Genomic DNA, 23,480 nt, shown 5'->3' with positions numbered 1-23,480 from the left:
TGCAGATTGACAATGCCAGTCTTGCTGCTGATGACTTTAGAGTCAAGTATGAGACAGAGCTGGCCATGTGCCAGACTGTGGAGAGCCACATCCATGGGCTCCACAAGGTCACTGATGACACCAACGTCACTCAGCTGCAGCTGGAGACAGAGATCGAAGCTCTCAAGGAGGAGCTGCTCTTCATGAAGAATAACCACGAAGAGGAAGTAAAAGGCCTACAAACCCAGATTGCCAGCTCTGGGTTGACTGTGGAGGTAGATACCCCCAAATCTCAGGACCTCGCCAAGATCATGGCAGACATCAGGCGTAATATGACGAGCTGGCTCGGAAGAACCAGGAGGAGCTGGACAAGTACTGGTCTCAGCAGATTGAGGAGAGCACCTCAGTGGTCACCATGCAGTCCACCGAAGTTGGAGCTGCTGGGATGATGCTCACAGAGCTGAGACATACAGTCCAGTCCTTGGGGATCGACATTTCCATGAGAAATCTGAAGGCCAGCTTAGAGAATAGCCTGAGGGAAGTGGAGGCCTGCTATGCGCTGCAGAGGGAGCAGCTCAATGGGATCCTGCTGCACCAGAAGTCAGAGCCGGCACAGACCTGGGCAGAGGGACAATGCCAGACCCAGGAGTACAAGGCCCTGCTGAACATCAAGGTCAAGCTGGAAGCTGAGAGCACCGCCTTCTGCTGCCTGCTGGAAGATGGGGAGGACTTCAATCTTGGTGATGCCCTGGATAGCAGCAACGCCATGCAAACCATGGCGTTGGATAGTGGATGGCAAAGTGGTGTCTGACCAATGACACCAAAGTTCTGAGACATTAAGCCAGCAGAAGTAGGATACCCTTTGGGGAGCAGGAAGCCAATAAAAAGTTCAGAGGTCAAAAAAAATTAAAAACTTTTCTGCATCAAAGAACACTATGAAGAAAATGGGGGTAAAAAAACCCCACAGAATGGGAGAAAATATTTGCAAATCAGATATCCAATAAGGATCTAGTATCCAGAATTTATAACAACACTTCCAGCTCAACAACAAAAAGACAACCTAGTTTAAAAATGAGCAAGGGACTTAAATGGACATTTTTCCCAGGAGGATGTACAGATGGCCAACAAACACATGAAACGATATTCATCATTAGTCATTAGGGAAATGCAAATTAAGGCACAGTGAGATACCACCTCACACCTCCAGGCAAGCCTTCCTTGTCTGATTTCAACCCTGCCAACAACCCCCCCCCACATCGCTCAGTCCTCCTCCCACCACCATCCCCTCCTCCTTCTCCTTCGGCTCCACTCCCCCACCCCCTTACCCTGGTCCTCCATCCCAACCTTCCTTCTCCACCGCACACCCGTCTTGTACCCAACCCCCTTCTGCCAAAGGTCACTCGCACAACCAAATGTTTTCCAAAGTCCTTCCCTTGCAAAAAGTGTCAGGGTCGAAGGTATAGTCCAAATTCATGTTCCCTTCTCCCTAGCCAACCTCTCCCAGCTTAAAAAGAGACTCAGCTCCTTTTCCATGGACCCCATTCCCTCACGCAAGAAATTTCTGTATGTCACTCAATCTTATGACCTTACCTGGCATGACATTTATGTCATCCTCTCCTCCTCCCTCACCCCGGAGGACAGGGAATGTATCCGGACAGCCACCCAAGCCTATGCAGACACCCTCCACCAACAAGATGCTTCCCATAACCTTATAGGGACCCTAGCTGTCCCCAGAACTGACCCCAGTTGGGATTATGAGGCAATTTCCTCAGACAGACAGAAACAAAGCCATATAATATCATGCCTCCTAACTGGCATGGATAAAGCTGCCCTTAAGGCTATAAACTATGAAGAAATAAAAGACATCACTCAAGGCCCCAGTGAACACCCTGCTCTTTTCTTCTCCCTCATTTCAGGGGCCATAACTAATTACACCACCTTAAGCCCTGATACCCATGAGGGCAGAATCTACCTACCCATTTATACTTCATTTCCCAGTCAGCCCCCGACATCTGAAAGAAACTTAAAAAACTAGAAGATGGCCCTCAAACCTCCCAAAAAGACTGAATCAAAGTGGCCCTTATGGCCTTTAATGATGATGGCTAGAATTTTAAAAAATAACAAAACAAAGAAAAGAAAAGAAGTATTGGCAAGGATGTAAAAAAAAAAAAAATTGGAACCTCATGCGTTATTGGTGGGAATGTAAACTAGTACAGCTGCCGTGGAAAACAGTTTGACTGTCCCTCAAAACACGAAACATAGGATTACCATATGAGTCAGTAATTCAACTCATGAGTATATTCCCACAAGAACTAAAAACAGGTGTGCAAACAAAAACCTGCACACAAATGTTCACGTAGCACTATTCACAATAACCAAAAACTGGAAAGTACCCAACTGCCCATCAACTGATGAATGGATAAACAAAATAGAGTATATCCATACAAAGAAATATTATTCGGCCAGGCGTGGTGGCTCACGCCTGTAATCCCAGCACTTTGGGAGGCCAAGGCGGGCAGATCATGAGGTCAGGAGATTGAGACCATCCTGGCTAACACGGTGAAACCCCGTCTCTACTAAAAATACAAAAAAAAAAAAAATTAGCCGGGCGTGGTGGCGGGTGCCTGTAGTCCCAGCTACTCAGGAGGCTGAGGCAGGAGAATGGCGTGAACCTGGCAGGCGGAGCTTGCAGTGAACCGAGATCGCACCACTGCACTCCAGCCTGGGCAACAGAGCGAGACTCCGTCTCAAAAAAAAAAAAAAAAAAAAAAGAAAAGGAAAGAAATATTATTCAGCCATAAAAAAGAATGAAGTATTAATACATGCTACAACATAGATAAACCTTGCAACTATTAATGCTAAGTGAAAGGAGCCAGACATGAAACGCCACAGAGTGTATGATTCCATTTACATGAAACATTCAGAGTAAGCAAACCTACAGTGACAGAAAGCAGATTAGTAGTTGCCATGGGCTGAAAGGAAGAGGAACAGGGGAGTGAGTGCTTAATACATAAGGGGTTTCCTTTTGAGACAACAAAAATGTTCTGGAACTAGATGGTGGTGATGGTTGCATGACATTGTGAATGTACCACATGTCACTAATGGTCAATTTTATTTTATGTATATTGTACCACAATTGAAAAAAAAAAAAACCTCAATATCTCTCCGGGCCCAGGTAGGTAATAGAAGTTAATGAACCTAGCCCGTTGTGAAGCTGAGACAAACTGGAGTGTGGAGATCCCCTTTAAAGAGGACAGCTACTGTACAACTCCAGCTGGTAGTTTTAAAGAAAGAATTTGGGACCCTTGTTGCCAGATTTTTCAATCTTTCAAGAAAAGGAAAAATCAAATTCGAATGCACGTAGAAGTCTCTTGTAACTTGTTAAATGCATATTCTGACTCAGTAGGTCTAATGGTAGGACCCAAAATATGCATTTCTGCTTTTTAGACTTTATCGTTGGAGTAATATTAAGTTCACAGTCAAACTGAGAGTAAGATACAAAGATTTTCCACATGCTCGCTGCTCCCACACATACATATCCTCCCCCATTATTAACGTCCCCTACCAGAGCGATGCATCTGTTACAACTGATAAAGCTACACTCACATGTCATCATCATCCAAAGTCCACAGTTTACATTAGGGCTGCTCTTGGAGTTGTACATTCTGAGTTTGAACAAATGAATAACGGCATGTGTCTACCATTACAGTAAAGAATGTGCATGTCTAATAAGAAATGCCATTATCTCTGGTGGTGTGCACCACAGATCACACTTGGAATGGTAAGAGTCTAGATTACAGGTTCCCAAATTTGGCTGTACCGGGAAGCACCCGGAGTGTTTAATAAATACCAGTGCTTAGGCCCCACCCCCAGGGATTCTGATGTCAGGGGGTCAGAGTGAGATCTGAGCATCAGGATTTTGTAAAGCCCCAGCCCCACCCCCTACATCATTCTGATGGGCAGCCAAATTTGAGAGCCCGCATACTAGATGGCCCCTATGGTCCCCACAGCCCTAATAATCCTAATGTGGTGAAATATTTCTAGAGGACAAGGTCACAGTTTTCCCCCAAGGTAACCTTTTGAAAATAATTAATCCGGAGAACCTCCTCCCCAACAAAGCATTCCAAGCCTCAGTGCTGGAGAATGTGACCTACAGCTTGGATGCCATACAGGCCCTAGATTCTGTAACTCTTGGCAGCTTTTGTAACTGTGGTCTTCTTTTGCCGGTAACTCCCTCTTCTTTGGTGTACTGACCTTTGTTAGCAAGTTTCGTATAGTTGGGTCTGCATTGTTAGTCAACCGAGCTAAAATGACTCCTTTGGAGAAAAGAAGAATGCATGCCCGAATCCATGTAGCCCACAGGGTGCCAGGCTTGAGGGCTTGCCCAGAGCAAAGCAGCATGAGTCATTTTGGTCAGGGCACAAAAGGAAAACAGGCAAGGAAAACAGACCAGTAGATGTGTTCTTGCCTCTCCTGATTCAGTCTCGGGGAAACCTGTGACTGCATTTATCTTCCTGCTTTCTACCTCCCTCACCTACCAACACACCTGTGGTCCTGGCTCAACAAGGGATACTTAACAAAGCACAGAAAGAATTGAAAGCCCTCACCGAAGCCTCAAAAAGAGCAGGAAGATAAGAATGGAGGCCAGAAAGGAGAGTGAGAAACTTGGCAGGGTTTCCTAACAGGGCCTGCTCTCTAAGTGCGTTACCGGGGTGACTCATGCCTGAGATGACAGGGTATGAACACATTTGTCTTTATTATCTAGTACATAGTACCTGTGTGTGGCTTTCTTTTTTGTTTTTATTTCTTCCCTGGTTCCCTGGGGCTTTACTTCTTAATGTGGTCACTTTGAACATCATTGGCATCAATTCACAACAGGGAAACATCTGTGAGAAGAAGCACACTAAGGGGGGAATCTTTCTGGAACGAGGACGCAGCAACATAGAAATTAGCCTGATCCTGTTGCCTTAAGCTGCATTCATTTAGTACTCCAGGAAATGCAGTCTCTTTTTTCTGTGATCAGCCAGACAAATCCTCCTTCTGAAGAAACTTAGATTTCAGTGTCCCTGAACCAAAAGGAAAAAAAGAATTGGGCAAAAACATCACAGTGGAGCATCTATCAACAAAATGTGCGCGCGGAGAGGTTTCAAAATCATCTCGAGGACTCACAAGATTTGTCTTTCCAAAAGCAGTAAGGAGTAGGAGTGTACAACGGCTTCAACTAAGGACAGGGCCATCAGCTCTGGATGTCAAAATCTTCACCACTCACAGACCAGCAAGGGCACGTCTTCCCACTCTGCATCCCTAGATCCTGAATATGCCCAGAGGTCCCTAGCTTCCCGTTGCAGCTTTTTGGAAGCCCAACTCCCTCCTCTGGCTGTCCCTGATCCTCCTCTGTGCTGCTGCTGTGGCACTTAGCCCACCAGAAGTGATACCCACCTGCCATCCTCACTAGTTTTTCAGGTCCTTAAGAGCTAAGGCTGTGTGATTCATCCCAATATCTCCAGGGCTTAGCATGGTATCCAGCACAGAGTAGCTGCTCAGCAAATGCTTGTGGGATTAAATAAATTGGATGAATAATACTGAATAAGACTGCTTGCATATCTTTTTAGCACTGACAACTCACAGTCCAAAGCTGAAACTTATAACCACCTTGTCTCTGCTTGTGTGCCTTTGGTGATGTGGAGCACTCCACTTGAGAACAACCCATTCCATGGTTGTCTAGCATTGGCCATTATTTATTGTAATAATAACAGTAAGAATAGCAACATTTAAATGGTGCTTACTGTAATACTAGGTGGGTTTTTTTTTGTTTGTTTTTGTTTTTGTTTTTGAGACGGAGTCTCGCTCTGTCGCCCAGGCTGGAGTGCAGTGGCCGGATCTCAGCTCACTGCAAGCTCCGCCTCCCGGGTTTACGCCATTCTCCTGCCTCAGCCTCCCAAGTAGCTGGGACTACAGGCGACCGCCAACTCGCCCGGCTAGTTTTTTGTATTTTTTTAGTAGAGACGGGGTTTCGCCGTGTTAGCTAGGTTGGTCTCGATCTCCTGACCTCGCGATCCACCCGTCTCGGCCTCCCAAAGTGCTGGGATTACAGGCTTGAGCCACCGCGCCCGGCCATACTAGGTGGTTTTTAAGCATATTCACTAGTCTTAGTTCAGAGATGAGGCAACTAAAGCACAGAGATGCTAAGCAACTTGTTCAAGATCATGCAGCTAATAAGTGACAGAGCTGGGTTCAGGCATGCACAGCCCAACCCCAGCATTAATAGTCTCAACCACCAAATTATAAGCCTCTGAATTAGAACAAGTCTCCTCTTACTTCCTCCACTAGAGATTGTCCTGCATGGGTTAGCACAGAGCTGGAATCAGAGCAGGTTCTTGCCAGTACCCTACGTGGCTAACCAAGTGGCTTGAAACAGAGAGGGCGTCTCTGCCTCAAGCTTAGTCTTGGAGTTATCGTTGCCCATTGTGGGTAGGGCCAAGGGAGGATAAATGTGGTCCAGGGTTCACCCATTATGTAGATGAACTCTGCTCATAATGGGGTTATGGTCTTGTGGTTTCCACCTCTCTTATTACCCCCAATGGGGGTTTTCCTTTCAATTGCCTTTATAACAAGTGTGGTTGCAGCTTCAAACCACAAACCACTAATATTTTTATTGGCAAGTGTATCCTCTAATACGTATCGTTCTGTTGAACGGGTGAAATATTTATCACCAGATGCACTTGTTTTTGTAGTTTTTATAATGCTTGGAAAGGGGTTGGAGTGTCTCTGGCCTTAATCCCTTCTTTGGCTGTACTGCCACTGTCCTGGTTTAGCCCCCACCAAATTTTACCTGTGTAGCCTCTGAACTGGTCTCCCAGACTCCAGGCTGACCCCTCTAATCCATCTTCCACATAGGCTTACAGCTCCATGTTTCTAAAGTACAGCTTTGGCCATGCCATTCCTTTGCTCAAAAATCATTTATTGATTCCCAGTTGTAGATAATTGTAAGTTCCCATCACCTGGTACCCACAGCCCTTTAGGAACTTTCCTTCCATAAACCTTTATCGTGAACCTTATGTGTTAGCCACACTGGACAAGTTTCCATTTTCTAGACCTGTCCTGTGCCCTTCTGTTTCCATGCTTTGCTCATGCTGTTTTCTTTCCCTGTAAATCTTTTGTTTATACTGTCACTCATTCTTTCATTTGTATATTCAAGCATTCCACAAACTTTACTATGCACCTTCTTCAAGCCAGGTCCAGTAATGAATTAGTCATGGTCCTCCTCTCAAGGAGCTTAAAGTCCAATCTAGACTCCTTCTGGTCACATCCATGACCATCTGTCACAATCTTATTGGAAAGGATACAATTTCCCTCTCCTTGAAGCCTTTTTCCAACGTTTCAGCTGAAAGTAATCTTTTCCCTCCTCTGAGGCTTATCCCTTGCCCCTCATCCCAAACTTCTAAGGACCCCCATTTTCCAACCTTGCATCTTGTATTACAATGATACTGATGCTTATTTCCCCTGGATGATACAAGATGTACTTGACTTCTTGAGGCGGAATTCCTTTGCATCCAGGGACCAGCAGAGGAGCTGGCCTGCAGTGGACTCATATCCAACCAATGCTGCTGATTGACACTGCATCCACCATTGGTGAGAACGCAATTGGAGAGATTACACAAAGCACTCATAAAAGGTAGTGTCTCCCAGCTTTGTTGAGATAGAATTATATAATTCACATACCATACAAATTACCCATTTAAAGTGTACAATGATTTTCAGTATATTCACAGAGTTGTGCAACCATCACCACAATCAATTTTAGAACATGTTCATCACCCCAGAAACAAACCTCATACGCATTAGCAGTCAAACCCCCATTTCCCCTCAAGCCTCCTCAGCCCTGGGAAACCATTAATCTGCTTTCTTTCTCTATAGACAGAAATTTGACTATTCCTGACTTTTCACATTAATGGAATCACACATTACATGGCCTTTTGTGTCTAACTTCTTTCACTTAGCATAATGTTTTCAGGGTTCATATGTATTGTATGATATTTTGGTTTTTTATTGACAAGCAACATTCCATTATATGGATGTACCATATTTTATTCATCCAATCCTCCACTGATGGACACTGGGTTGTTTTTACTTTTTCGTGATTATGAATAATGCTGCTGTGAACATCCGTGTACAAGTTTTTACGTGGATGTATATGATCATTTTAATCGGATATAGAACTTAGAGTGGAATTGCTGGGGAATATTTAACTCTGTAACATTCTGAAGAACTGCCAGACTGTTTTCTAAAGTATCTGCACTATTTTACATTCCCACCAGCAGTATATGAGGGTTCCACTTTCTCCACATTTTTGCCAACATGTATCTTTTTGATTATAGCCATTCTGGTGGGTGAGAAGTGGTATTTCATGGTGGTTTCAATTTGCATTTCCCTAATGATTAATGATGTTGAGCATCTTTTGAGGTGTATATTGACCATCGGTATATCTTATTTAGATAATTATGTGTTCAAATCCTTTGTCCATTTTAAAATTGATTTATTTGCCTTTTAATTATTGAATTGTAAGTGTTCTTTATATATTCTACATATCACAGGGTTTTTTATTGTTTTCTTTACGCTTTCTCTATTTTCTAAATTTTCTACAATGATTATGAGGTACTTTGATGAGCAGAATGCATAACCAGTATGTACCAACATACATAAAAATGTAGAAATTGTCCTAATCAAATTTATGAATGACACAGAACTGGAAAAGATGACTAATGTGTCTTTTGACAAAATCAACATCCATTCTTGGAGGAATGGAACAAAAAGCAAAATACAAATTCCTCACTTCAGTTAAAAAATACTGTAAGGGTGCGGTGTGGTTTGGCTGTGTCCCCATCCAAATCTCATATTGAACTGTAGTTCCCATAATCCCCACGCATCATGGGAGGAACCCAGTGGGAGGTAATTGAATCATGGGGACAGGTTTTACCCGGCTGTTCTTGTGCTAGTGAATACGTCTCATGAGATGTGATGGTTTTATAAAGGGCACTGGGGAAGTGTACACACGTGGAAGAGTGTACAGGCTCTCTTGTCCGCCACCATGTAAAAGGTGCCAATGCTCCTCCTTCACCTTCTGTCATAATTGTGAGGCCTCCCAGCCATGTGAAACCGTGAGTCCATTGAATCTCTTTTATCTTTATAAATTACCCAGGCTTGGGTATTTCTTTAAAGCAATATGAGAACGGAGTAATACAGGGTATTTGAGGAAAGGGTCTCTTTCTGCATGTGTGGGAAGTGGCCTTAGATGACCTCTAGGACAATGTTCAACCTTCAGTGTCTATGATTTTCATGTTAAGTAAGGGTAGATTGCTCTTGAGAAGGGCTCATAAAATAATCTGATGGCCTTGGTGTCCTACAAACTAAGTGGGAACCAACAGTGTGACATGGCTTCTGAAAAGAGATGGGTGACCTGAGGTGACAAGAACAAAAGCAGTGCCTGAACTGAGGGAGGTGTTTGTTCCGCTGTTTGGGGCTGCTGAAACCACATCTGGAGCTTGCGTTCAGTTCTAGACACCATCAGGGAATCAGAGAGCCATCTAGGTGGCCAGGATTGGGAGGGAAGTGTTAAGAAACCCTATCACAAGAAGAAAGTGCAGATTCATGATCAGGCACTGCATCTCCAAAGGGCTCCCCTGGGACAGAGGGCATAGATGTGGTCTGCCAGGCCTTTATGTTCCCACTTACCTGGACATTCATAGCAGTCTGCCTGGGCAGGATTTCTTCTCCCCTCAGACCACAAGGCCCAGGACTGCTCCACATCCTCCATCTCTTAGAAGCTAAAGACGGAAGCAACAACAGGGTGAGAATCTGACCTGAGGTCCACACTGCAGAGATAAGAAGGTGCCAAAGACTCGACTGGCTGGCAAACTCAGGATGCTGTGGAGTCCAAGCTGGCAATAAAAGCAAGTGGGGTGTTTGCCTTTAAAATGTATAGAAATTTATTTATATACACAAATAAATACATTGTACTCAATTTTTCTTTTTCCTCCTGTTAAAATTTCTCTTTTCACTTGAAAAAACTTCAGGCCAGGCACGGTGGCTCATGCTTGTAATTCCAGCATTTTGGGAGGCTGAGGTGGGAGGATCCCTTGAGCCCAGGAGTTCAAGACCAGCTTGGGCAACATAGGGAGACCCTGTCTCTAGAAAAAATTACTGTAAAAATTAGCCAGGTGTGGTGGTGTTTGCCTGTAGTCCCAGCTACTCTTATTTGTTTTTACAATAAGAAAAACAACAGCACATGTGTGAGGCGAAGTAGCCTCTACCAGTAGTCCTCAGTGCTGGGGGACAACGCGGAGGGGAGGGGCAGCAGTAACAGGCTGCAGCGGGCCCAGTGAGGCCAAGTCTCCCACTTTGTTAAAGAGGAGTTAGAAATCTGGGTTTTAATGTGAAATCTTCCAATTTCTAAATGTTTACACCAATGTTTAAAAACACACACCGGCAGCCAGGCGCGGTGGCTCACGCCTATAATCCCAGCACTTTGGGAGGCCAAGGTGGGCAGATCACGAGGTCAGGAGTTGGAGACCATCCTGGCCAGCATGATGAAACTCCATCTCTACTAAAAATACAAAAATTAGCTGGGTGTTGTGGCACACACCTGTAATCCCAGCTACTTGGGAGGCTAAGGCGGGAGAATCACTTGAACCAGGGAGGCAGAGGCTGTAGTGAGCCGAGATTGTGCCACTGCACTCCAGCCTGGCAACAGAGTGTCAAACAAAACAAAACAAAAAAACCAAACCAAAACAAAACAAAAACACACACAGGCTCGAAATCCCCTTTCAACAACTCCACTGAAGTCTTCTCAAATTGCTTACATATCCCTGGGATGTGGAGTTCACCCCCACAGGAGCAGCCTTCTCTATCTGTGGACTGCTCTGATCCATAGACATGGATTCCTCAAATTAAATTGGGATCAATCTCTTTATAGTACAACTGCAAAACCACCCCTGACCTGCACAGCCTCTGCCAATAGTCCTCATCCTAATGTCTAGGCCACTCCATTCATTCATTCATTCATTCATTCATTCATTCATGCATGCATTTACTCCTGGGGCTCGGTTGCACAGCATGGTTGAATCAAGTGGATCAAATGTGTTTTCTGCAGCTCTGAGTCCCTTGGAACTTCCTTCCTACGTATGCCTGGGTACAGAGAAGGGCCCAGAGACACCCTAGTTCCCCTCCTAGTTCCTCTTCTGGAGAAACGCTACCACAGGGAAGAAGTTTCCTTGGACACTTTGTATGCCACTTTCCTTCTGGGGAGCAGCCTGGCACGGTGAACAGCAAGCATGGGGTTTACCGGACTTGTGGCCCTGAGCAAGCTACTAATGTCCAGCCTAGGCCTGCCCATGTGTTCAGTAGTAGTGCTGACACAGAGGAGCGGAAGAAGAAACATGGCTGGGTTTGAATCCAGGCTCAATCATCTTGAGCAGATCATTTAATATGTGTGAGACTCAATTTCATCCTCTATAAAACTGGGATAAAACTGCCTACTCTCCAGGCCCGTTGTTTGGATTCAAAATTAGAAATAAATTTGCACGTTGAATGTCCTGCTCAAGAGATGCCCAGGAAGAGGGGCAGTGATTGTCATTGTTACTGATAGCCACTAGAGGGCACCAAACTATTCTTTAATGAAGCGGCCTCAATTGTCCTGGCCACAAACGCAAGAAAGCCTTTATACCCCAGACAGCAGGAGGTTCCTCAAGTATGTAGGTTACTCTCACACACACTCCTTTTTTATTGGAAAGTTAGAAATTGCACTACATTGCACCTTGGGGGTGAGGGTGACATTAACAAAAGCAGCTTGGAGTAGTGGAAAGGATACTCCAAAGGGGAAGGCTTGCAGGACATGGGTTCTTGCCCTGCCCTAGTCCTTGTGCTTTGTGACCTTGGACAAGTCACAGCCTGTGTCTGGACCCCATCTTGTAGCCTGAGAGCGTTGAACCAGAAGATCTCTAAGGGATCATCCAGCTGTCTATGATTAAGATTCTGGTACAAATAAATATCATGAGGCAGCAGGTCGGGGGACTGCATGGGGGGACATGGAATAAATGACCTCTGGATGCCCTCACTGGGGCTGGGACTTGATGATTTGTACACAGTCAAGAGAAGCCACATACAGGCTAATCTTGGCCTCACAAAGGAGTGTGGTTAGAGTTGTTGGGTGGTGGCGATGTTTTCCTGCAAGCACACACGATGTTTATCATCTTTGTACAGGTTGATGCTGAAGCCCTGAAGACCACCCACCCTGACAAAGAAAGGAATTCTTGTCTGCCGTTGACATCCCTCAGGTTGACGGCTTTCCATTTGCCCCCGAGGCTGTCACTTGCAGAACAATGGCAACAAGCAGGGTGGCTCTCACCTGAGACTGGCGCTGCCGCCAGAGGAGGGGGCAGGCCAGAATGGAATGGGGTGGGTGGCTGTTATCTCTCCTCCCAGGATAGGAAGGTTGTAGGATAACTCCTGCCTACAGCGGACATGCTTGGAGAGTCTGTAGAGGATTATTTTTGTGTGGATCCTGTCTCATCCTGCAGATCAGAAAGCAGGAAGTAGTTAAGATGTTACTCCTCATTTAAAAAAATTATAATGGGCCGGGCGCGGTGGCTCAAGCCTGTAATCCCAGTACTTTGGGAGGCCGAGACGGGCGGATCACGAGGTCTGGAGATCGAGACCATCCTGGCTAACACGGTGAAACCCCGTCTCTACTAAAAAATACAAAAAACTAGCCGGGCGAGGTGGCGGGCGCCTGTAGTCCCAGCTACTCGGGAGGCTGAGGCAGGAGAATGGCGTAAACCCGGGAGGCGGAGCTTGCAGTGAGCTGAGATCCGGCCACTGCACTCCAGCCCGGGAGACAGAGCGAGACTCCGTCTCAAAATAAAAAATAAAAATAAAAAAATAAAAAAATTATAATGAACTACGGATACACACAAAAACATAAATACATCTCAGAAGCATTATATTGAGCAAAATAGGCCATACATAAAAAGAGTATGGACTGTACAATTTCTATTTCTTCAAAGCAGACAAAACTAAGCTACAGTGATAGAAATTAGGTCAATGGTTGTCTCCTTACACAATGGGAGGGTTGACCACAAAGGCTGAGAAGGAACTTTCTAGTGGATGAAAACATTCTAGGTTTCGATTGAGTGATGACATAGATATATATACATTTGTAACTTATTGAACAATGAACTTAAAAATCAGTGCATTTTACCATTTGCAAATTATACCTCAATAACACTGATAAAAATTGCATTACAAAAAAAGGTATAATGACTTCTCATTCTCAAAAGAAATACATGTTCATGCTAGAAGACTGAGAAAATCAGATTTAAAAAATAAAATAAAATAAGCCAGACGCGATGGTTCATGCCTGTGATCTCAGCACTTTGGGAGACTGCGGGGGTAGGATTGCTTGAGTCTGGGAGTTCGAGACCAGCCTGGGCAACATGGCAAGACCCCCCAACCCATCTCTACAAAAAATTTAAAAATCAGTCAGGTGCAATGGTGTGCACCTGTAGTCCCAGCTACTCAGGATGTTGAGGTAGGAGCACTGCTTGAGCCCAGGAGTTCCCAGCTGCAGTGAGCTGTGATCACACCACTGCACTCCAGCCTGGGTGACAGAGCTAGACACTGTCTTAAAAATAAATTCACAATTTCATTACCCAGAGGTAAACATAGTTATCATTTTACATTGATAGTGACAGTCCTTTATTTTCACAAAAATGAGATTATAGTTTTATAGTCTGATTTATTTATTCATTGAATTGGCAATACATATACACAGTTAAATCTTCAGAAGGTACAAAATAGCTTAAAGCGAACTTGTCCATCCCACAGCCCATGGGCCACATACGGCCCAGGATAGCTTTGAATGCAGCCCAGCACAAATTGTAAACTTTCTTTAAACATTATGAAATTTTTTCTGTAATTTTTTAAAGCTCATCAGCTATCATTAGTGTTAATGTATTTTACGTGTGGCCCAAGACAATTCTTCCAGTGTGGCCCAGGGAAGCCAAAAGATTGGACACCCCTGACATGAAGTAAAATATAAATATCTCTCCCATTCTCAATCTCCAGAAGCAACCACTTTCATCAATTGCTTATATATCCTCCTAAAGATATGTCATGTATTGAAAAGCCATATGTATGATGACCTTGAAGGGGAATAAGAGGAAGCACACTATATACAAATCTGTAGTTTTTAATATAACATGACAACACAAATATCTTTCAATGTCGTGAAAATGTTTCTATGTCATTTTTAAGCAGACTTTTGATTAAAGTAGAACATAAAAGCAGAAACATGCAAAAAACATAGGTGTAAATCTCACAGAAACATGCAAAAAATCATAGGTGTAAATCTTCACATATTGACTCTGCTTTTATATTCACGACCAAGATAAACTACGAGAACATTACCAGCATCCCCCAAAATCTTTTGGACCCTCTCCAAGTTACTGTCACCTCTTGCCCAAAAGTAACATAATTCTGACTTCTGATTTCTAAAAATGGTCTTGTCTGGTTTTTAAACTCTACGGTAGAATTATACAGTATTTATTTTTGTCTATATTTTTTCACTCAACAGTATATGAATGAGATTCATGTTGTTGCATATAGCTATAGTTCATTCACTCATTGACATATATAGTATTCTTTTGTATACATATATCACAATTTACTTATCCATTCTACTGTTGATGGACATGGGGGCTGTTTCCAGGTTTCAGCTATTTCAGCTGCTATGAACATTCTTTAGATGTCTTTTGGTGAACATAGGTATATACTTCTGTTACCTACCTGCTCAGGAGTGCAATTTCTAGACTATAATGTTCAGCTTTAGTGGAAAAAGCTGATAGTCTCCAAAGTGGTTGCAGCAGTGTATGAAAGTTGCAGTTGCTCTACATCTTTACCTAAAACATCAATGTTAATATCAACACAGCATTTCATTATATGGATACACCAAACTTCATTTTATCAGATTCCTAGAGATCAGGGATTCCTTGCCATAGACCTCTGGCACTCTGATAAAGCCTGAGGACTCTGTCTCAGAATGCGACGTAGTAAAATGTGGGTTTTATCATTAACACACTAAATCACAACAACTAGTAGCAAGTCTAATAACCAAGCAATTTCAAAATTTCAAAATGAGCATCAACATAAAAATATGTTTATTGGCCTTTGTGCTGCTTCTCCAACACAAAATCATTTTCTTTGTTTATACATTTATTAGCAAAAGTCAATGCGTATTCTTGACTTTTGCCAATTTTTTAATGGCCTATATATAATTAAATTTGTATGTAAGCACTCCTCATGTGTTATGGATATGAACCACCTCTGTGAAATGTTACGATTGTTTTCATTTGTCATTAGTTTTGCCATTTTGTGGTCTTTAGAAAGAATGGATGCCCTGTGTTTAGTGCGATGACAAAGACTGGCTAAATAAGTGATAAAGTGAATTGTGGAGTCTGTTTTATCCTTAGAACAGTCCTGGAAGTTAGACAGGTCCTAGGGCTCATTATCTCCATTTTACAGAGAAAAAACAGAGCCCCAAGAGGGTAACTGCTGAAATCATAAAGCCAGGACATGTTAGAGTTGCATCTCAACAGTCCTTAACTCCTGACTCAAAGCTTTGAAAAACCCCTGTTCACCAGGGAAAGGAAGTCAAAGGTCCAGGGTGTGTACACAGACAGCCCTTGAAAGGAATGCGGGGTTTTGTGGTTTGGGTTTTTCCTCCCCTTTCTAAGCACGCTTCGCATGCCAGCAAAGGGTGTGCATTTGTGTGTTGGGGGGCAGGAGGGAGGTGCAGGGTTGCATGTCATTCCTCAGCCTTTTCATAAAGGAGGTCAAAGCATGGAGCTTGTGATGAAGCTCAAAAGTCCCTTCAGGCTTTCTGGTGGTGTGCACCTGTAGAACTCCTGCCAGGGAATGACTTGAATGAGACGCACCCCAACAATGAGAACTAGGCTTTGGGTCCATGTAATATGACTCATTAAATGGTTTATTGTGACCCATACATGAGCTTCAAATTTATAAAATGCCCCCTTTGTTTTGTATGTATGTATGTACGTACGTATGTATGTATGTATGTATGTATGATGTATTTTGAGATGGAGAGTCACTCGTTTTGCCCAGGCTGGAGTGCAATGGCACAGTCTCAGCTCATTGCAACCTCTGCCTCCAGGGTTCAAGTGATTCTCCTGCCTCAGCTTCCCGAGTAGCTGGGATTATAGGTGCATGGCTAACTTTTTGTGTTTTTAGTAGAGACAGGGTTTTACCATGCTGACCAGGCTGGTCTTGAACTCCTCACCTCAGGTGATCCGCCCACCTCAGCCTCTCAAAGTGCTGGGATTACAGGCATGAGCCATTGCACTCAGCAAAATACCCACTTTGTGACAACAGAGATAGACAAACTCTGCTTCATGGCCTCAAAACTAAAATTGAAAAGATTTTTTAAAGCCTTTATATGCCTATGACATGGCATATCCCAATGAGAAATCTTCTTTGTGGAAGATTTCTATTTTATTTTATTTTATTTCATTTCATTTTTGAGGCAAGGTTTTGGTTTGTCACCTGAGCTGGAGTCCAGTGGGGATGATCTTAGCTCACTGCATCCTCAAACTCCTGAGCTCAAGTGATCCTCCCACCTCAGCCTCCCAAGTAGCTGGGATTACAGGCCTGCATGAGCCACCACATCCAGCTAATTTTCTTGATATTTTGTAGAGACAGGGTCTCTGTATGTTTCCCAGGTGGGTCTCAAACTCCTGGGCTCAAGCAATCCTCCCACTGTGGCTTCCCAAATTGCTTGGAGTGTGAGTCACCATGCCCAGCCTAAGATTTTTTAAAATGACTTTCTGGACAAATGTTATGGGCACATGCTATACATTGTGCACTCCTTTTGGAGAGTCACAGTGAAAATTAATATACTTGAGGCTCCAAAAAGCCATGCAAAGATGAGCCTGTTGAATACCTGGATGTAGGGTTTACCTGACATCTCTGACCACTGAACCTCTTCTCAGGTAACATCTAAGACCTCTTACCAAATGATGGTCCCATGGAATTTAATTTTGGTTACCACTGCTCTAGAACATACCTTTCTATTATATATGTTTGCTAGTAACAATTGCAATATTTTAAAATATTAATACATCCCTTCATTAATTCCTATTTATGACTTTGAGAAATGTTGACAATGTTTTTGAGCCTAAATAGATACAGGTTAAATCCTGAGGCTGAACACGGTGACTCATGCCTGTAATCCCAGCACTTTGGGAAGCCAAGAGGGGAGGATTACTTGAGCCTAGGAGTGTGAGACGAGCTGGACAACATAGCAAGACCCCATCTCCACACAAAAAAAAATTAGCCTGTCATTCCAGCTACGTGGGAGGCTGAAGCAGGAGGATAATTTGAGCCCATGAGGTGGAGGCTGCAGAGAGTCAGGTTAGTGACACTGCACTCCAACCTGGGCAACAGGGATAGACCCTGTCTCAAAAAAACAAAAAACAAAAAGAAACATTCTAGTAAAACAAAACCCAAGAGGTTGCCCACATTCTTTTAAACATGTGCTGTGCTTTTAAATGTATCAAATATTCCTTACTATAAGTGTGCTATTGTCTAGGCGTGGTGGCTCACGCCTGTAATCCCAGCACTTTGGGAGGCCGAGGCAGGCAGATCATGAGGTCAGGAGTTCAAGGCCTGCCTGGCCAGCATGGTGAAACCCCATCTCTACTGAAAACACAAAAAAATTAACTGGGCATGGTGGCGCATTCCTGTAATCCCAGCTACTCGGGAGGCTGAGGCAGGAGACTTGCTTGAACCAGGACCCAGGAGGCAGAGGTTGCAGTGAGTTGAGATTACACCACTGCACTCCAGCCTGAGCTACAGAGCAAGACTTCATCTAAAAAAAAAAAAAAAAAAAAGTGCACTATTTTCAGAAGTGAATTTTTTTATCATACAGATATTTTAATGTGTAAGAAATTTATCATAATATATTTTCACTGTGCTGTACCTTTTCAGTGACTCAGAATTGGTATCTTTATTAATATTCATAGAACATCTTACTTTCAGATGCTTTAGTATTATTAATAGTATCATTAATTTTTATTGAAATGGTATATGTAATTCTTATAAAAATACATAAATGAATTATCCCTTTGGGGCCTTAAAATATTTCTGAATAGAATATCTTTTTCATATAAGAGCAATTGATGAACACTTTTAGGTTTTTAGAAAACATAGAAAAGCAGTAAAAGTTGATTATCTATTATCTCAAATACAATCACTATTAACATTTTCATCAAGTCTTTTCTTCTTTGTATACACAGATTTTACATAGTTAAAATCTGGGCCTCCATTTCACAAGAGTATTAGCATTTGTTTTTATATTCAATAAGTGTATAAATGAAGAAAACAATTTTAGGTAAGACTTTCTGCCTTCCAAGAGATGGTGGTGGTTTCAAATACTTGGGGCCCAGAAGGAAGAATGAAGATGTTCCTTCTAGAACATAGAGGACAATTCAGCTGTTCTGAATGATGGCCCTGAGAGTCAGCTAATCCCCTCCTGCAGCTAAGTCCCCCTGGGTCCCCCTGCAAGCTCTTCCCACCCCAGGTGCTGGGACCACCTCTTTCCTCAATCAGACATAAATCAAAGGACCAAGATTAGGAAGGATGGGTGATGTTGACCTTTCTATAACACAGAAAATCCAGATAAATGGTCTTCTCGGAACCACCAAGTTTTGCTTTTCTTTTTCTTTTTCTCTCGAGTTGGTAATAACATGAACAATGACACATTACCTTAGATCTTGAACTGATGGTCGAATAGATAATCTAATGTGGGCCTGATGAGACCCTTTTACAGACGAGGTAGTTGAGACTCAGGGAACTTCCGTGGCCGGGCCAAGATTCCCTTTTGGCTGGTAAGTGACAGCTCAGAATCCAAGCTGTTGTCTTTGGAGTCCAGATCGTCTCTGGACTTTCCCCATTCTATGAAGACCTGCACCCCTTCTTTCAGGCAGGCATAAGACACTGTGTAAAATGTCAAACAAAAGTTCAGCTATCTTTGGCTGTGTGAAGATGGAAGATATTTCAATCCAACAGAATTAATAGGCTTATTTTGAAATCCTTCTAATTCCTCAGTCAACTCATCTGAGCCCTAGCTCTGGGCCCTTGATTACTGGGTTTTCAGCTGTGGCTGACAGGTGCATACTTTCTGACCAGAAAACACGCAAGGCTGGGAAGTGGCATGGGTTTCATAATAGCCACAGGTGTTCCAATCTGCCTTTCTGCTTCACGCTTTTTACACTTTACCAGACAGCAAAGATGTGTTGATGAAGACTGGTTTGCCCTTCTGAGGTTGTACATGACTGGAAGGATTTGTTAGGTAAAGCAACTTACATTTTCCTGCTGTGTTTCCCCTGGGAAAATAGGACTCTCCAAGACAGTGCCAAAACTTTGAATCTGGACGTTCTGGCCTAAAGCTGAGTAAGGAAAGGTTAAAAAACAACAACAACAAAATTGGGGTGAAATACAAAGTGCACACTAACCAAGCCAAGTGTGAGATTAGAGTTGCAATTTGCTAGTAACAGCTTGAGCATAGAGAGAAACAAAATTGTATGTTTCTTTTTTTCTTTCCTCCTCCTCCTCCTCCTCCTCCGCTTCCGCCTCCGCCTCCGCCTCTGCCTCCGCCTCCTCCTCCTCCTCCTTCTTTTGAGACAGGCTCTTGCTCTGTTACCCAGGCTGGTGTGCAGCGGCGTGATCTTGGCTCACTGCAACCTACATCTCCTGGGTTCATGTGATTCTCTTGTCTTGGCCTCCCAAGTAGCTGGGATTACAGGCACCCACCACCACACCCAGCTAATTTTTGCATTTTTAGTAGAGATGGGATTTCACCATGTTGGCCAGGCTAATCTTGAACTCCTGACAGTGGCTCACGCCTGCAATCCCAACACTGTGGAAGGCCAAAGCGGGTGGATCACCTGAGGTCAGGAGTTTGAGACCAGCCTGGCCAACATGGTGAAACCCCATTTCAACTAAAAATACAAAATAATAGCCAGGCATGGTGGCATGCACCTGTAATCCCAGCTACTCGGGAGGCTTAGACAGAAGAATCGCCTGAACCCAGGAGGTGGAGGTTGCACTGAGCTGAGATTGTGCCACTGTACTCTAGCCTGGGCAATAGAGCGAGACTCTGCTTCAAAAAAAAAAAAAAAAAAAGAAGGCCAGAGAAATGCTATAGATGAGATTCAAACCGACAACTGCTGTTTTTAGACACAAGTGTCCCACCCAAAGGAATATACTGAGAGAGACAAAATAACAGCAAACAGGGAAGGGGTGGAGATTTGCCTGCTAATTTCTAGTGTAGTGGGTTGGATGGTGGCCCCAAAAGCTGCGTTCACATCCTAATCCCTGCTACCTGTAACTATGACCTTATATAGTAAAAGAGTGATTATTCCCTTATATGACAAAGATGTGGTGAAGGATCTTGAGAAGCAGAACTTACTCTGGATTCCGTGAGTGGTGTTATAAGCAATCACATATGACTTTATAAGACAGACACACAGAGAAGAGGAGGAAGAAGCAATGTGACCACAGAGGTTGGAGTGATGTAGCCACAAGCCAAGGAATGCCTGAGGCCATCAGAAGCTGGAAGAGGCAGGGGATGGACTCTCCCCTAGAGCCTCAGAAGGGAGTAGGGCCCTCTTGACACCTTGATTTCAGACTTCTGACCTCTAGAACTGCGAGAGAATACATTTCTGTAGTTTTAAGCTACCCAGGCTGTGGCAATTGGTTATAGTTGCCACCAGAAACGAATATACTAGATTACCTTTTGTTAAATTTAATTAATTCCAGACTGGGAAACATGGCAAAACCTTGTCTCTACAAAAAATAAGCCAGGCATGGTGGCATGCCCCCGTAGTTCCAGCTACTTGGGAGGCTGAGGTGGGAGGATCTCCTGAACCCAGGAGATCGAGGCTGCAGTGAGCCCTGATCACTGCATGGGTGACAGAGTGAGATCCTTTCTCAAAAAACAAATCAAACAAAAATTCATTCATTCCTTTGAATAGGTAATACATGCATATGGTTCAAAATGTTACCAGCTGAAGAAGAGATCTCCCTCCTTTCCATGCCCAGGAACCACATAGTTTTCTACCCCAGAGGTATCCAGACATCACTTGTTCAAGATGACTATTCAATCTTTTGCATGTGACTACAGAATTTTGCAAAGTATCTCAAAATAATCTGGAAGGTAGAATGTGGTCATGGGGTAATTAATGGAATGAGACCTTGTCCTTGCAGACAGGCAGACCTGGGTTCAAATTCCACCCCAGTTGCAATACATAGAGACTCTCTGGGCAGGCTCCCCAGTCTCGGAGGGGCTTAGCTTTCTCCACTGTAAAATGGGGATGATGAGGTTTGCCACCTCTAGGACTGCTGTGAGGAGTACATGAGATGACTTGGCTGCCACTCACAGCCGGTGACAGTTTGCGGCTGTCCAGGGAATTCCCATCTTCTGAATTCATGTCTCTGCTGCCCATGTGGCCTGTGGAGGCTACTTCTCAGCTCAGGTGTTTCTCCGCTTGGACTCAGTCAGCATGCCCTTTGCTGATATGCTTAAGAGACACGGCTGCATTCTTGCCATTCCAGGGTTATTTCTGACTGGTTGCCTGTGGTATCTTTTTCAGGTGTTGATAGAAATCAAGGTTACATAACATCAATAAGCCAACTTTGGAACCCCTAAAGAGAGAGGGTTGAGCATCCTGAGGGAAGCAGATGAGCCTGGGCTGCAGAGACAGGGCTCTGGGCCTTTGTTCATGATGTCCTTCACCCACAATGCCTTCTGTCTCCAGTACAAAAATTGCCACAGCAGATATGCAATGGTGTCTTCAGTGTAAATTAAAAAATACAGGTGTTAGAGGATTCTAATCCACCTTGGCCAGGAATCTTTTCCTCAGTGAGCCTCTGTTTTCTTTATCTGTAAAATGAGAATAGTGTTCTTTTCCCTACCTATCTCAGAGTCATCATTTGGGTTACAAGGGAAGAATCGGGGACCAATTTAGACATGACCTACTCCATCCCTTATTTTACAAATGAGGAACTTGGGACCCAGAGAAATTAAGTTACCTGCCCAAGATTACCCAGCAAGTCAGTATCTGAGCTGGGGCCAGAACTCAGCCTTCAGGAGAGACCCTTTTTCTTTTTAGCAGTCTGGTGAGATGTATACAATAAACCATAACATACTATGTAAATGTCATTTGAGGTTACTTTTCTTAAAGATGTCTAGACTTCAATGTACCTGTTTCTTTTCATAAAGTTTTGTTCTAAGTGAGCAAAGCCCCAAGCCTGTACTTTTCAGCCTTTCAAGGAAGCCTATAGGGTATTTGAGTTATCTTTGCAACTGTGGGCCTCTGGTCCTAATTCCGTCATGGCCACTGGCTGCTCAAGACAGCAGTGACTTTGCCTGGCCCTCTCTGCCCCTTGATCAGGAATGCAGGGAATTAGCCTCATGCATAAGGCCACTTGACCTTCTGCAGGGTGACATGGTGAGGAGGACAGGCAGCGGGGCCTTTTAGTGGCAAATGGTTCTTCCCGGAATTGGGTAAACATTCTTGAAATGTACACATCACTCGCAAATATTTGTCTCCCTGACTTGTACTTTTTTCTTTCCAAGTTGTACAGAACTAGAAAACAACCTGGGAGGTTTCCAATCAATGAATACCACAATCCAAAATAAAATGACTTCTTTCCTCTTTCCTATCATTAAAAATAAAACAACAGAGTATACTACCTTAAGCAATAAGGCATTTTCATTGTGTGGAGAATAGTGGTGTTTCAAATAGCAGGAACAGGCAGAAAGGAGGTTTGGTCACCTTACTCTAAACAGCTAAAGCTACCCAAATCTCTATTTCTGTTCTCTCATACCTAGAGACACCAAAAAAAAAAAAAAAAAAAAAAAAAAAAAACATAAAAAAATAATAAACCTAGTAGACTGTAAAGGAATCAATCAGTTTTCACTTACAGCAGATTAAATGGTCTAGGATGAAATGAGAGGCCTGGAGAGGTCTCCTGGCCCCTCAGAGGTGCTCTTCAAATGTGGAGGCCAGTTCTTAGCATCACTCCACAGTGCATGCCCACACAGATGGCAGAGTGTGAAAGCGTGTTGCAACCCAAATCAGCATCTTCCCTTTAGTACAAAAGACTGACCAGGTACAGGTGCTCACGCCTGTAATCCGAACACCTTTTTTTTTTTTTTTTTTTGAGACAGAGTCTCACTCTGTTGCTCAGACTGGGGTGTAGTGGCGCCATCTTGGTTCACTGCAACGTCCGCCTCCTGGGCTCAAGCAATTCTCCTGCCTCAGCCTCCCAAGTAGCTGGGATTACAGGCACGCACTACCACACCTGGCTAATTTTTGTATTTTTAGTAGTTTCACCATGTTGACCAGGCTGGTCTTGAACTCCTGACC

The 23,480-nt window shown here is 43.6% G+C and overlaps 1 long non-coding RNA gene across 1 annotated transcript in view; it reads right to left on the bottom strand.

Moving 5' to 3' along the window:
- Positions 1–9,710: 9,710 nt before the first annotated feature.
- The window catches only part of LOC115894027, a 97,519-nt gene continuing 83,749 nt past the window's right edge, over positions 9,711–23,480 (bottom strand). Inside the window, exons 6-9 of the long non-coding RNA XR_004054082.1 lie at positions 22,805–22,938; positions 18,814–19,082; positions 14,821–14,933; positions 9,711–9,803 (exon numbers count right to left, since the gene is read on the bottom strand). This is a non-coding gene — a long non-coding RNA (uncharacterized LOC115894027). The remainder of the gene's footprint in view (positions 9,804–14,820; positions 14,934–18,813; positions 19,083–22,804; positions 22,939–23,480) is intronic.

Source organism: Rhinopithecus roxellana, chromosome 16, assembly GCF_007565055.1.
Source record: "Rhinopithecus roxellana isolate Shanxi Qingling chromosome 16, ASM756505v1, whole genome shotgun sequence".
Classification (NCBI taxonomy): domain Eukaryota; kingdom Metazoa; phylum Chordata; class Mammalia; order Primates; family Cercopithecidae; genus Rhinopithecus; species Rhinopithecus roxellana.
Note: the sequence above shows the minus strand (reverse complement) of the source record. Positions and strands in the feature narration are given on the sequence as shown.